We start from the raw sequence: 17,018 nt of genomic DNA, 5'->3' as shown, positions 1-17,018 counted from the left end.
CCTATCTACCTCATTAATGCAACTTTGAAAACTCCTCTCCCCTATTGTTTATAAATAGAGTTGAGGGGGGAGAAGCTCAATGGGGTAGGAAGTGCAAGAAGCACATAACAAGTGAGCCGAGAGCTTTTTAAGCATTTGGGTTTTTTGAACATCTCTTCTGGGTGTACAAGGGGTATCCGGTTTTAGATACAGGGTTGGGTTTGGCTGAAATCCAAGTGTTACTTGTACTAGTGTTTTTCTCCAGTTTTCTTTACACACAGGTGGGAAAAAGATTTTCGTATTTTTCCCAACAAGTGGTATCAGAGCTTGGTTCGCGTGAACATGTACAAAAGCTTGTTTTCAGTACAATAACTGAAAAAGGCATCTCGATGGGTAAGTTCGACATGAAGCATTTTGATGGCAAAAATAACTTCAGTTTGTGGCAAAGCACGGTTAAAGACATTTTGGTATAACAAGGGTTGTTCAAAGCATTGCCTGGCAAGTCCAAGAAGCCACAATGCATGTCTGATGATGGCTGGGAAGAACTTGAAATAAAGACAGTAAGTACCATCTGCTTATGTTTCGCATCTGAGGTAAAGTATAATGTATTGAATGAAACCCCTTCTCTTAAATTAAGGTTAAAACTAAAAAATTTATATATATAAAAAATCCTTCACAAATAAATTATTTTTGAAAAAACAATTATATCAATTGAGGATGGAAGAAGGAACTAACCTTATGGATCATCTAAATGTCTATAATAGAATTATTACTCAACTGTTAAACCTTGAAGTAAAAATTGAAGATGAGGATAAAGCTCTTCTTCCTTTGGCTTCTCTTCCATCTTTATTTGATACACTGATGACTACTTTATTGGTTGGAAAAGAAACTCTCAAAATTGATGAGGTGACAGCAACTCTCTTAAAGAATAACACAAAGACAAAATCCTTGAGGCTATCTCAGTAAGAGGCACTTGTCACGGAAAGCCAGAGGAAAAGCAGAACCAGACGACCACAAAATCGTGGGAAAACACAAGGAAGATCCAAGTTAAAAAAAAGGATCACATGCTACTACTGCAAAAAGGTAGGGCATATGAAAAAAAACTACAGAAAGCTCAAAGCACAAAGAGAGAACCAGGATGAGAAGAAAGAGGAAAATGACACCACTACCGTGAGCTCAAATGGAGACATCGTCATCATCTCGAGCTGTGAAAAATCTTGCCTCATCCCCACATGCAATGACTCAGACTTGGTCATCGATTTAGGAGCATCTTACCATGTTATCCCTTACAACGAATTTTTTTAATTCTCTTAAAATACATGATTTTGGTGTTGTAAAAATGGACAATAGTGGTACCTCAAAAATTATGGGGATGGGTGATGTGAACATTGAAACAGATGTTGATTATAAATTAGCTCTCAAGGATGCGAGGTATATACCAGACGTTCGTTTAAATTTGATCTCTGCACGAAAATTAGATGAAGAAGGATGTCACAACCACTTTGATAATGGTCGATGGAAGCTTACCAAAGGATCCCTTGTGATGGCAAGAGGAAGTAAATGCTGCACTTTGTACAAAACAAAAATACAAATATGCAAGATTGAAATTAACACAACAGAGGATGAGTCCACTACTGGTGTGTGGCATCGGCGACTTGGCCACATGAGTGAAAAATGGATGCAAATTCTCACACAAGGTAATATCTTACCAAACATTAAATGTACATCTCTAAACTGATGTGTTCACTATTTAGTTGGCAAACAACATCGAATTATCTTTAATAAAAGTTCTCCTCTAAGAAAAAGAGGCATCTTAGAATTGGTGCATTATGATGTTTGGGGGCCTATGAAAGTAAAATCACTTTGTGGTGCGTCTTATGTTGTTACTTTCATAGATGATGCATCTAGAAAAGTGTGGGCATTTGCATTAAAAACTAAAGATCAAGTTTTTTGTGTATTTAAATATTTTTATGTCACTATTGAAAGAGAAACAAGAAAAACTCTCAAATGCATTCGTACCGATAATGGTGGTGAGTACATTAGTACATTTCAAGAGTACTGCAAAGACCATGGAATTCGATATGAACAAATAGTTCCTAAGACCCCACAACATAATGGTGTAGCTGAAAGGATGAACCACACCATTATAGAAAGAATCAGATGCATGCTTTCACATGCAAAATTGGCAAGACGTTACTGAGGAGAAGCCATGTAGACAGCCGTTTACTTGATTAATTTATCTCCATCATCTCCTTTGAATGGAGATATTCCTGAGCGGGTATGGAGCGAAAAAGACGTATCCTACAACCATCTGAAGGTGTTCGATTGCAAAGCATTTGTGCATGTTCTGAAAGACGAATGGTCCAAACTTGATGATAAATCAAAACAATGCATTTTCTTATGATATGCTAATGACAAGTTTGGTTATAGGTTATGGGATCCGGTTGAGAAGAAGATGATCAGAACCAGAGATGTGGTCTTTTTAGAAGACCAAATAGTTGAAGACTTCGACAAGATCAAAAAACCTCAACTGTTCGTTGATGACCTTGTGAATTCTAATCTAGATTCTCCACCCATGGGACATGATGATGGAGGAGATGCGCAAGAAGGCATTGAAGAAGCAACCGGTGATATCGATGGTGAAATTGATGCTCCTATAGATGGTACCGATGACGGTGAATAAGAGGAGCAACTGACTAAAGAACCACCAGTTGAGTCTCAGTTAAGAAGGTCCACCAGGGAACGCCAACAATCTACCAGGTACCCACCTCATCAATATGTTACACTGACAGATGCAGGTGAACCAGAGTGCTTTGAACAAGCAAAAGCTAATAAGCACACAACTAAGTAGTTAAAAACTATGCGAGAGGAGATGGAGTCCCTGCATAAGAACCACACCTATGATCTGGTAAGTTTACCTAAGGGTAAGAAGACATTCAGGAACAAATCGGTGTTCAAATTAAAGACCGAAGAGAACAACCCATAACAAAGATACAAGGCAAGGTTGGTTGTGAAAAGTTTTGGGCAAAAGCAAGATATTGACTTTGATGAAAATTTTTCACTTGTAGTAAAATGTCATCCATACGGGTAGTATTGAATCTGCCTGTAAGACAGCGTTTCTTTATGTTGATCTGGAGGAAGAAATTTACATGGAGCAACCAGAAGGCTTTAAAGTCAAAGGTAAGGAACACATGGTCTACAGGTCAAGAAAGAATTTGTACGGCTTGAAATAAGCACCAAGGCAATGGTACAAAAAATTTGATTCATTCATAATGGATCACGAGTATATGAGAACAACATCAGACCATTGTGTATTTGTTAAGAACTTTTTAGAAAATGATTTTATTATTCTTTTGCATAATGTTGATGACATGTTCATTGTTGGCCAGGATGTCAGTAAAATTGATAGGTTATTACAAGAATTGAGCAAGTCCTTTTCCATGAAGGATTTGGGGCAGGCACGACAAATCTTAGGCATGAAAATTTCTCGTGATCAGAAAGCCAAAAAATTATGGCTATCACAAGAGAGGTACATACAAAAGGTACTTGAAAGATTCAATATGGACAAACCATTGCCGGTATGTACCCCACTTGCATGTCATTTCAAGTTGAATAGTGAGCAGAGCCCTTCAAATGAGGAAGAAAGAACTAAAATGAAGAATATTCCCTACTCATCAGCAGTGGGAAGTTTAATGTATGCCATGGTATGTACAAGACTTGACATTTCACATGCAGTTGGAGTTGTAAGTAGATTTCTTGCAAACTCAGCCAAAGAGCACTGGGAAACAGTGAAATTGATTATGAGGTATCTTAAAGGTACAACTAGTTCTTGTTTGTGCTTTGGAGATGGTAAACCTGTGTTGCAGGGATACACAGATATATGCTGATATGGCAAGTGACATCAACTTAAGGAACTCCCACTACAAGAAAAAGCATCAATGACGGCATTTGGCACGAGAGATATGGCGGCATTTTTTATAAATGTCGTCATAGAGGCATATTCTACGGCGTTTATTATGAAAGTCATCATATATAGGCCAATAGATAGTGTTACAAATAAATGCCCTTTTATCTCACGCTACAACAACGCTTAGTGCACAACACCATTAAAACAATTGTAATCTACGGCCTTTATTAAGAAACACCGTTGTTGGTGTGCATATTCAACGGCATTTTTAAGAAAACGCTATAAAAGGTTTATCTACAGTAGTGTTTACTAGCAAACGTTGGGATATATAGTGTATTTCCATTTTTATAAGTCACTACCACGGCGTTTAGGTATGAGTGCAATATAACGACATTTATTGTGAAACGCCGCATAATATTTCCTTTCCCACCAAAATCCAAAACCTTCCTGCTCTTTTCTCCGCGCTCACGGTCAATCCTATCTCAAATCTCTCTCATTCTCACTCCCGCTCATCGTCCCTTTATCAACTCTCAATCTCGCACACTCTCTCAAATTTCTTTCAATCTTGCTCCTGCTGCAACCTCTGTGGAGGATTTAGGGCTTCAAAAGAAGCTTGGCACTCTCCCGCTGCAACATCTGTGGAGGATTTGGGGCTTCAGAAGAAGCTTGTGCTAGAGAAGCTTGGCACTCTACCGCTGCAACCTCTGGATACCAATACTCATCCACTGCAACCTCTGGATACCGATACTCATCCACTGTAACCTCTAGAGACACTCTATAAGGTATGTTTGAGTCTCTGTCTCTCTCTCTTCGGATATGCGACCAACCCTCGCCCATTGGAACCTCTATAGATTTAACATTCGTTTATGGTGTGGTTGGTTTACAATGCATTAACATGTACAAATTTCTTGACTCATTGATCCAATGGTTACTACTTGCATCACAATAGTTACCAATCTATTTCAGAAGATAAGTACCAGAAAATTTATGTTAAAGAACATAGAACTTATAATATGAAGAATACTAAAATTTTCATCTACATAAGAAGAAATTTATGCAGAATATATTACATATTTCATACAAAGATGGAAATAATATGCATAACAGAGTAAATTATTTAAGATTGAATATTGTATATCCAGTTTCACATACTTGAATTTGAATACCAGTTATTGTTTCTTCAATGGCTTTGTGTTGGGCAACCCCTGAATCTCTTCTATTGCAATATGTGTATGTGTGTGTGTGGGGGGGGGGGGATTGATAGGAAACTGATGAGCACATTTATGTGTGAAATTTTAGGGCATAAATTATACATTTTACCACATTGGACAGAGTTACTCGATGCTTTCTTGTGCTTTTCAAGGTTTAGGTGAATTCTTGTGAAAATGAAGGAGATGATGCTAAGGAGATGTTTTTAAGCTTTTTAGAAGTGTAAATGGATGCATAGCCCATCGAGTCAGCTTCGTAATGGTTCAAACGGCACTTAATTCCGAGTTGAAACGAAGAAGTTATGGCCGTTTCCATAACAACGCGTGAAAATGGTCTGCAGGGGTTTATTTATAATTATTGACAATCGGATGGGGACAAAGTGAAGCGGAAGTTTGGATTTTGGGGGCCTTAATGCAATTATCAAAAGTTACTTTACTGTACCCGAAAGATTCCATTTGGAAGGCTCTGGACAATCCAACTTCAACTTGAGATATCTTGGGCTCCCCAACTCCGAATTGGATGAAATTTGGGTCTATTTTGTGAGATTTTCAAACTTCAGAGTTTAGACCAACAAAAATTTTTACCTTTTTAATTTTGGTGAGAACAAAAATTTTTACCCACAATTCCAACTTGGAGTATTCTCCTATAATATATATATATATATATATATATATATATATATATATATATATATAGACAGATAGATAGATAGATAGATAGATAGATAGATAGATAAAGAGAGAGAGAGAGAGAGAGAGAGAGAGAGAGAGAGAGAGAGAGAGGAGAGGTTCAATTTTTTTTAGCTAAAAGATCATATATAAAACACCAAGAAAATGAAAATTACAGAATAAATGGGAGGAAAACTTCCTCAAAAGAGGAAATAAAATCGCCCAAATTTGCCCCACCTTTGGCATTGCCATCAACAGGGAGAAACAAAGGCCAAAGGAAAAAACACATGGGAAATCAAGAGTAGCTAGGCCTGAATCGCGGTCTACCCTGATCATCCAAAATTGACTCATCTTGAACAAGATCCGAAAGGGACACCATCACTGAAGAAAATTGAAGAGTAGCCATTGATTTAGCCAAAAAATCAGCGATGGCATTAGCTTCCTGAAAACAGTGGGAAATCTTCCAAACAATCGAATCCAAAAAAGAACGTAGACCGACTCAACGCTACCAAAGAAACCAGGGAACAATACCAGCATAAAAACAGCCACCGAATCACACTCAATCCAAAGATTTGAAATTCCATGAATTTTAGCAAATTCCAAACCCAGGATTAAAGCGTGGAACTCAGCCTCAAAATTATTCGCCACTCCCAAAAACTCCCTGAAAGAAAAAGTGACCTGCGCATCAGCATTTTGGAAGACACCTCTAGCCCCTGATCTACCTGGATTTCCCAATGAACAACCATCAATATTTAATTTAATACAACCTAGACGAGGTCGAGCCCAAAAAACCTCTGAAAACCGAGCGCCACAATGTCTTAAAGGAATATTCAAACTCCTTCCCAGTAACAAGTCTTGAATAGAGAACGACTGGGATGAAAATTTTGAGAAAATAACCATAATCTCCCTTCAAATTAAACCCCAAACCTGGGATTGGTTGGTGCGTCACCTATCAAATCTTCTGTTATTTCTTTCCAGCCAAATGAAAAAAGAAGTAATAATAAAGCCACAACCCCACACTTCTTTGAGAGAACTCAAATTCGCCTTACCCTTGTACCAGGAACTCATCTCTAACAAAGAATTATGCTGCTGCCAACCGAAACCAAAAAGATTTGAGAAGGAAGACCATAAGAACTGGGAGAAAGGGCATTCACAGAATAAATGGTAGATAGATTCCTCCGCCTGCAAGCAAAATCCACACCTAGAAGGGAGAGGAACATCCAATTTCTTTACCAAATCATCAATGGGTAATTCACCATGAATAATCCTCCAACCAAAAACCGAATGCCAAGGGAGAAGTCTTTTATTCCATACCAAGGACAACCACGGTGGTTTTGGATTTTTCACCCAAATTCCCTCCCAAGCCGATTTTATCGGGAATACCCCTGAGGGATTGAGAGTCCAAAAGCACCTATCAGCCACCGAAGGGGGGGGGAATGCTAATCTGCAACATTGAATCAAATGTAGCCTTCAAAAAATCCGACTCCATATGAGGCAGGTTCCATTGACCTTCAAGAATAAAATCAGACACCTTGCTGGTGAAGCCCTTATAAACATCCAAATCCATAGAGGACATCTCTACTACAGAAGTAGGACCCCAACCATTTATCAAACCAGAACAATATGTTGGATCCATTTCCCACTGCCCATCTTTCAAAGGAAGACGCCAAGCCATAAAGCTGTTTAATACCAGGCCATATAGACGATGACTTATACCCATTCTTCAAAGACCCATCAAAGTTCATAAATCTAGCTCTCATTAAATGACTCAAAATAGACTGACCATGTTTAATTTTCCAGACAAGCTTGCAAAGCTTTACCTTATTCACATCTCGCATACGGCTGACTCCCAGCCCTCCTTCAGATTTAGGCTTGCAAACCAAGTCCCATTTTATAGTAATTATTTTACTAGAATCTGCATCACCAGCCCAAATAAAATTCCTCATCCACCTCTCCAACATTTTTATCGAGCTTTCAGGCCACCAATAGATGGAAAAATTGTGAATCGAAATGCTTGCAATGACTGACTTGACAAGCTCCACCCACCCAGCCAAAGACAGTAAACTCCCTTTCCAATCTGAAATTCTCTTCTTGATTTTATCCAATAAAGGGAGGATATGACCACGTTTGACACAGCCCGTAAAAATTTCCACACCCAGATACCTTGTCGGGAGAGAACAAATAGGGATGCCAAGATCATTTGAGATCCTATTCCTTCTTTGCACAAGAACCTTGCCAAAGAAAAGCTTGCTTTTTTCAAGGTTGATCTTTTGCCCCGAAAAATCCTGGTATTTGACCAGGAAGGCCTTCAGATTACATATATACCTGTTAGAAGCATTCATAAAAATAAATATGTCGTCAGCGAATAAAAGATGGGTGGGAGAAATAACCCCTTTCGGACCCGACAGAGATTTAATTTTTTTTTTTTTACGACAAAAGAGCCTGAAGCCCTCTACAAAGCACCTCTTCCGTAAGGATAAAAAGCAAAGGGGAGATTGGATCACCCTGCCGAAGACCCCTTTCAACTCCAAAATAACCAACCGGGCCACCATTCAGCAAGACAAAAATCTTTGAAGATACAAGGAGCTAATGGATCCATCCCACCCAAGCCTCTGAAAATCCCATTTTCCTAAGCACAACAAACAAGAAATCCCAGGAGAGAGCATCATAAGCCTTCTGGATGTCAACCTTGATTCCCATACTACCACCTCTAGTTGTCGAGAACATAATATTCGCCAACTCAGAGGCTATGCTAGTATTATTTGAGATAATCTTTCCCTTTTGAAAAGCTCCTTGCTCCTCAAACACCAACTTGGGCATCTTTACCATCAGCCTCATTGCCAAGATTTTTGAGATAGTTTTACAGATAAAATTGCTCATACAAATAGGCCTGAATTTATCTAAAGACTAAGCACCTTCAATTTTTTGAATCAGAGCCATGAAGCAATTATTTACCCCCCAAGCAAGCTTTCCCGAGGAGAAAAAATACTTGACAGTAGAGCAAAATTCATAGGACACCACCTCCCAACACTTCCTAAAGAAAGCACCTGGGAACCCATCCCGGCCAAGAGAGCTATCCGGATCCAGATCCCATACAGCAGATTTGATTTCCTCTGAAGAGGGGATCATCTCCAAACACATATTATCCACATCATCAGTCTCACTCGGGATAACATCAAGAAGGTCAAAGTGCTCAGAGAGAGAAAAAATTTTATGCAAATTTTCGTAGAAATTAACCACATAATTAGCAATGTCAGCCTGGTTAGATATTATCTCTCTATTCCCCTATTTAAGCGACCGAATCAAGCTTTTTCCTCTTTGAATCTGGGTTGATAAGTGGAAGAATTTTGAATTTCTATCCCCTTCTTTATGCCATCTTATTCTTGATTTTTCCGCCCACAACTTCTCATGCAACTCAATAGCTTTTAACAGCAACGTCTTAGCATCCACTTCTTGAGCATAAAGGCTATTAGACATACCATTCCTCTCAATATCTTCCTGCACTTCTTTCAACTTAGACTCTGCATCTTCAAGCGCCAGATTAATGTTTGGGAAGGCGGTCCTGGACCAAGCTCGAAGAATTTGTTTAAGACCCTTGAGCTTCTTACAAAAGCTAGACAAAGGATTTCCAACAATCCCACACTGCCAATAATCCAAAACCACCCTTAAGAATTCATCATGCTCAGCCCAAAATTTATGAAAGCGAAACGGACAATTCGCAGGCCTAGGAATGCACTCAGAAAGCACCAAGATAGGAGAGTGGTCTAATGTTATCTGGGGAAGCACTCTCTACGGACAGTCTTGAAACAAATCAAACCATCTTTGAGAGAAAAAACCCCGGTCAAGAATAGCAGTGACGTTGCCTCTCCTTCTATTATTTGACCATGTAAAAAAATTTCCTTGAGATGGGGCATGGATCAAGGAGTAAGAGTCTATCATTGCCTAAAAATCTGCCGCTGACCCCAAATTGAACCGACCTAGGCCTCTCTTCTCATTAGAAAACAAGGTCGCATTAAAGTCACCCATAACACACCAAAGGCACCTAGAAAGCCGACAAAGTTACAAGGTCAAGCCAGAGATCCCTCCTCCTGGCGTGAAAGTAATTCGCATGAACAAAGGAAATGTGCACCCTCTAACCCACCCAATCCAGCCCGATAGAAAGATGTTGGTCCGAAGAAGCAACAACAGATGGCCGACGAAAATGAGACTTCCAAATTACCCACAAATTAGGACCCCCATCCCTAGGATAGTTTGCAATAACATCAGCCGCAAAGCCATGTCTATTAAAAAAATGACCTGGGAATTTATCAATGTCGATCTTTGGTTCAGCTAAACAAACCACATCAAGAGAGTGATCCTTCAATAATTTACTCAAGGCCCTTCTACCAGCAGCCTCTTCACCCCTCTGATATTCCAAAAGAGGACCTTCATCAACACTTGGAAGAGGTGGCTTTGTCAACCTTTTTAGACTGACCTTTTTTCTTCGTGTTCTTAGACACTGCATCTCCACCGTCCACAACTAAAGGAACACCTCTGGCAGCCACATCAACAGCTTGGATTTCAAGATACGAGCTTCGGGTTCTGATCGTATGTGAAGACTCTAAATTGGAAGCCAAGCCTCCACATGAAGGTCCTTTACTTCTAGGTCCATGACCTCTTTTCCCTCCCTGATCCCTGTCCATGTTGATCTCGACCAGGGAATCAGGCACCATGTCCACAGATTCCAAAGCACTATCCACTTGGTCGCACCCCTGGTCCAAACCCATAACCGAGTCAGACTCAGAAGCAAACGACTCAGCCTCATCACCACACAAAGTCTGGTCCATAATAGACCCACACCCACTTAGCAACCCCGTTGCCCGGTTACCTAGATCAACAACCAAAATTATTTGCCCATGATTGCCTTCAGTTTCAGAATTTGAATTGTGAGAAGGAGAGGATCTTTGAGATCCCAGAATCTCCAAACGATTGACTCCGACATGGGAACTTACCAAATCTAGATTTCTTTCCTTTGGTTCAGCTTATCTGTTCTTCAAGGAAAATACATTTATTGGTCAGGATTCTTTGGGTTTCTTGAGCATTTCATCAAGAAGTTGGAATCTATGCTTTCTAACTTCATGTGGTCCGATCTGTCCATGGAGAGAAAAAATCACTACATTGTTTGGGACGTTATATGTAAGCCTAAAAGAGAGGGGGGGGGATTAGGTGTAAGGTGCATTATAGACATGAATTTTGCAAGGATATTGAAGCAAGTTTGGTGGGTGGTGTCAAAGAAAGACTCCTTATGGATGAAGTGAGTTCAACATAGGTACTTGAAGATGGATTATATATGGATAGTTCAACCAATTCAAAACTGATCTTGGGTATGGAGGAAGATTTTGAAGTATTCAGCTTGTATTGAACCATTTATTCATCACATCATTAGGAGTGGTTCCACTACTTTTCTTTGGCTCGACCCATTACATCCTGTATGTTTCTTATTAATAGGTAGGGGGACCGCATACGTTGCGGTGTAGGCTCAGACAAATTGGCTTGTGTGCAGTCCACTTTGGTTGATGGAAAATGGAACCATGGGCCATACACATCAGGGGATCTTTCTAGGTTTGGTGACAGTTAGACAACAGCTGACGACATAATGACATGGAGGAAGATTCCATCATATGGACTGCTTCCCCATTAGGCAACTTTTCTACTAGGTCAGCTTTGTACATTGTGAGGTACTCTTCGCCTAAGGTGGATGGGGCGTCTGTTGTGTGGTTTAAGTGTTGTATTCCTAGGCATTCGGAAACAACTTGGAGGTGCTTGCTGGATATGGTTTGCCTACTAAAAATTAGCTCCATCAGAGAAAGGTATTGGTGGCTCCTTATTGTTGTTTCTGTTGGGCACGGTTAGAGAGTAGAGATCACTCATACTAAACAAATTTAAAGAGATATATCATCAGACTTTAGTCTCCTTCAAGAAGGCTGAGGGGTAATGTCATATTGAAAGCTAGGTGGATTGAGAATATATTTAAGGGAGATTCTATTGGTTGTATTGACAAGCTGGCATTCTGTGCTACTGTTGCTCATATGTGGAAAAAGAGAAACTTCCATATCGTTCGTAACAAGATGAAGACTTTGCTTTCTATGATTAGAGATATTCGAGTGGACGTGGAGGATTGATGTAGAACTGGTATCTCTAAGTGGGTGAAACATCCTAGGAATCTCTTCTTGGTTAAGAGATTGAGTGTGCATCCGACCTGGGTGCATGACGAGGTGACTGGTTCTGGTTGTCTACAGTACTTTCTATTTTGTTCTTCCTCTTGTTTCTGTAGAGTTTCAATAGAATTGTTGAAATGCTCTCTTAGCTTGTATTGGTATTTGGGGACTCCCTGAGCCTTGGAGGTCCAGCCCTTGAGGCCTAATCAGGCTACCTTTGAGTTTGTATTTGATTTTTTGTTTTTGCAATAAATTGATGCTACACATTAAAAAGAAAAAAAAGAACTGAACTCTCTCTCTCTCTGTCTCATCAATTGGAAAACCAACTATCACTAGAAATAGAATTCATACACTACTCAACACAGTATTAATGAGTGAGTTTCTTCACAACCATTATTCTCTTCTTGTTTTTTTTTTTTTCACATAAAATATGATAAGTAGACCTTGTCTAGTGTCTATTGATTATGAGTGTCTTTTTTAGTGGCATGTTGTTGTACCACCAAGATCATGGCCTCACTCTTAAAATCTGGGGAAGCCAATAAGTCCCCAATCGTTCCTAATTCCTTATACTGATTCCACTCTACAAGTCCTGTCGTAGCTGGTGAATCTCTATCAGGGTGTCTCCCTATAATAATGAGTTGATAATCATCCTGCATCAACTGAATTACACGAAGAGTCTCTGTTCCATCCTTCACTGTTTCCTCAATGTATTTGAATTGATCATTATCAACCATATTATACTTTACTGTACTAATCATATCATCATCAAGATTCATTTCTCTCCCTTTGTCATTGAATTCAACATGGTTTGAAAGGATTCTGATTACCAATAGACAAACCTTTGGATTTCCAAACATTCTAGCCCCAAGGGCTAAAGCTTCCCTATCATCAGGGCCACCCAAGAACAACACAACAACACGAAATGAAGACCAACTTGCTAATGTGTATGCAGCCGCCCTAGAACTGCTCCAATGTCCCCTTTCAACAAGGATCGCAACTGAGCAAGGTGCATTATCAAGGACTTTTCTTAGGTTCATAGTTCTAGAGCCCATTTGAAAGGGAAGAATTACTAGGGAAGCTCTCCTCTCAAGTGCTAATTTGCAGACTTCATCATGCATGGCAGTAGCTGGAGTGATAGCTGTGAAGGTACTTACAGTAATTGTATCTTTATTGTTCTCCTCATAGTGTGCAAAAGCTTTAACAATGCTTTTAGAGACTTGATGCTTGGAAGAAATATATATAGATGATTTGTGAGAGATAAATAATGGTGTTGCACGACCAACAAGATCTTCCAAATGGAGAATGTAGGTGGCAATGGGACTATGTTGGATATGATTGCAGGCTTCAATAATGTTGATCAGGGAGGGGACACTTTCTTCTCTGTGGATGCACATCAGCAGTCTAAGTTCATCTTTGGGTCCGGTGTCCATAATAGTTCTTCTTTTGTAAACAAGATACCTCCTTGAAGGATTATAGATAGCTCTTAGTAGGATTGTGATCACCATTGTTGAGATCAACATGGATGTGCATGTCATTACAAAGCTTTCATAGTTTAATCGCTGCCCATATTTTAAAATAAAAACAAAAAAAAGTTTTTGATGATTAGTTGCACTTGTAATCAATCAAAAAATATATATATATATATATAGGAGTAAAACAAACAAGAAATGTATGATTGACACTTCTATAGTATTTAGAACTTGACACCTTCTTTTAATTGTCCATTATCGTATTCCTAAAAGTTCATCAAGTTAGGGATATAATTAAAAGGGTTTTCAAAAATAATTCCAAAGTGACATGACATTATGTCATTATCAAAAAATGTCATTGTCATACACATATTTCCAATACACATGTGAAATGGCAATGTATACATTTATTGAAAAAATATATATATAAAATTAAAAAAGTAAGGTTACAAATTAATTGGTACTTTGAGAGGTGTCAATAAGAAAAGCTTTTCTTTTAATTGTCACTTGTCTTATTCTCAAAAATTAATTATTTAAAGGTATAAAAGAGTTTTCAAAAATAAGTTGATATGGACATAACATTATGTTATTATAAAGAAATGTCATTGTCATGCGTTTTTTTGTTTTTTTTTGGTAAACATGTGAAATGACTCTATTATCGTTAATGGAAAAAAATATATGTAAATACTAAAAAGGCAAAAAAGTAAGGTTACCAATTATTTAACACCTCAAGGTGTGTCAACAAGAAAATCCCAAACATAAATAAAATAGAGGTATATATGTAGTAGTTTAATATTGTACCTTGTTTCTCCTAAGTCCTTTAACAATGGTGAGCTCAAGAACACCTTTGACATTGACGACGAGACTAACGGAGAGAGCATCCAACCAGGGTAACTTGCAAGAGAGGCCAGCTATGAAAGCTGCACTAGATTTCCCCAAGCATCCAAAAAGGATTACCATTCCAACATTCTTAATATGTTCCCATTGCATGATATAAAGATTTATTGCTAAACCAATTTTGAGGAAGTAGATTGGCATAAGAATCCATGAAACAATGATTTCAAGCCTTTGTACTAATTTTGCTCCTAAAGGTGGTCCAGGAGGTATAGCTAGTCCAAGAATAAAAGGACCCCAAGCTATATGAAAGCCAATGAAATAGCCCACCAATCCAGACACTAGAACTGCCATGAAAATGGAACAAATTGAAGCTGTATTCCCTTCCTTATTCCTCTTAATCATCCATATTGCCACTGGTTGTACCACAAAGATGATACCCAACATAAAACCAATTGTTTTCAAAATTGCTTTTACACTAATTACATATCCATTGTAACGCCACAATTGATATAAAATGCTTAATACACCACCCACAATTGATGAAGACAATGCAACAGCACCAAATTCTGAATTTAAGATATTGAGTTCGAAAAGATATCGAGCAATGACAGGAAATGTATAGAGAGTTTGTGCTCTCAATAGAAACCCAATTGAGAATCTTAATGACTCGTCTGTAATGGTGTCATATATAACATAAAAACCAATAAAAGATAGAATGGTGGAACCAAAGCCAGCTGAAATTCCTATTGCATAAGCTTTCTTTCCAATCTTTCTTACTATCCATGTGTCCATATATACTCCAATCAAGAAGAAATAGAACATTATAGCCATTACTGAAACTACATCCAACAATAAGAAGCTCTCTAATGGAAATAATGCTCTTGCTATCATCTTGCTCTGCCCCAAAAAAGAAGGACCTAGCAGGAAACCACCCTGGTCAATCAATCAATCATAAAAAATTAATTATATATAAATATCATTAAATAGTACTTGTTTTGATAGTGGGGGAGAGAGAGAGAGAGAAGAATTAAAATGAATTACCAAGATTTGGGCAACCATGAGGGGTTGGCCAAGAGGTTTGAGAGCAATAGAGGTGAATAAGATGGAAAAGGAAGCAAGGGACATTTGAAGTATGAGGAGAGGGAAATAGTAACCAAGTTGGGAATGACCAAGAAAGCTGCCACCTGAACTTGTCTTATTGGAGAGGCAGGTCTGCTTGCTTGTGTTCCCTATGTAGTCCGAGAAGGCCCAGAACTCCTCTGGTTCCATCATTCTGGTGCCCATGCTCCAAGCCCCCCCTCCCCCTCCCCCTTCCAGTCTCCAGGGAGAGAGCGAGAGGAATAGAGAGACGGAGAAGGAGAGAGAGGGAAGGGGACTAACACAGTTACAGGGGTGATGAGTTCAAGGAGTACCCCGGCCAAGAGCTTGGGTGGTAACGGCAGCCAAGCCACTGGAGGAAGGGAAAACAAATCAAAACCACATTGGGAGTATGAATGGATGAAAGAGAGGAAACGGATAGAAATTGGTTTTGGTAATAACTGTTGACCAAGTCAAATGGAAAACTAATATGACAGCAATCGCAAAGAAAAGGTTCCATTTTTAGGCAACTCTATACTCATGCAGTCTTTCAAGCTCACCTGGAATGGAACCACTGTTAGTAAAAACGCGTTTAAACTCCATTTTAAACATGTTACTGTTTGTTACCGTTTTAAACACGTTTTGCCGTATATTTTCTAACGTACGATAAAAAACCAGCAAACAGTAAGCATTCCTATTTTAAACGTGTTTAAAATATGCTTCTTTTTTTTTACGTTTTTTAAGATCTTGGACTTAACTTCAGCCTAATTATTTCACTGACGTAAACATGACTCGAAAGGCTAATTTTTATGATATCATCTTCAACTCAAGGTCAATGCACGGATACCGAAAATACAAGCATGAATTTAAAATAAAAAATCCCCAATTTATATGAGAAAAGTTTTTTGGTTCAATTTTTTTGAAATATAAACGTTTAAAACCTGTACTGTCCGTTTTTCGTTTTTAACCGTTCTCTATTTTTATTTATCGTTTTATTTGACTGCCCATTTGCAATTTTTTATCGTTTAAAACCTAAGACTCCGTTTTTTTTTCTGTTCCCGTTTTTACTAATTGTGCCTACAACTATATTTACAATGAAACCCCAAAAGAAAGTTCCAAAGAAAAAGGCTTGGCTAGCTACATTGGATGTAGACAGATGTACAACGATTTTTTTTTTTTGATACACCTCTGATTAAATTTGATTCCCTCCTTAGGCATGGTTTGTAATCTCGGATCAGATCACATCGGGCGATATCGGCCGGATTGGAATGGTATCCGTCGAGGCCGATCCCGATATTAGAGCGATCCTGACCAGGTTTTGTGAATCAATACTTGGATCCGATAACCGGTTCGAATCAGGCGATCCGATCTGATACGCATGACATGCAAAGAAGAGTTTTAAAACCCATATTTTTATCTTCGTTCTTCGTCACAAGCTTTTCAAATCACAATTCATAAATTTGGGAGCCTCAAATCTATGAGAAAAAAGGGGTGGGGGTGGGAATCTAACCGTTTTTTAATGAGGAATCGAGCAAGGGAATATTTCATTCCGTGTATAGATCTACTTAAGGGAATAATTATCACCTCCAATTCACTGCCTGCTCCAATTTCCTCCAATTCCTCACATAGGAGTGGAAATGACCACCCTGTCCCACCTTGGGTAGTGTGTTCGGGT

The sequence above is a fragment of the Telopea speciosissima genome, chromosome 1 (genome assembly GCF_018873765.1).
Source record: "Telopea speciosissima isolate NSW1024214 ecotype Mountain lineage chromosome 1, Tspe_v1, whole genome shotgun sequence".
Lineage (NCBI taxonomy): Eukaryota > Viridiplantae > Streptophyta > Magnoliopsida > Proteales > Proteaceae > Telopea > Telopea speciosissima.
Note: the sequence above shows the minus strand (reverse complement) of the source record.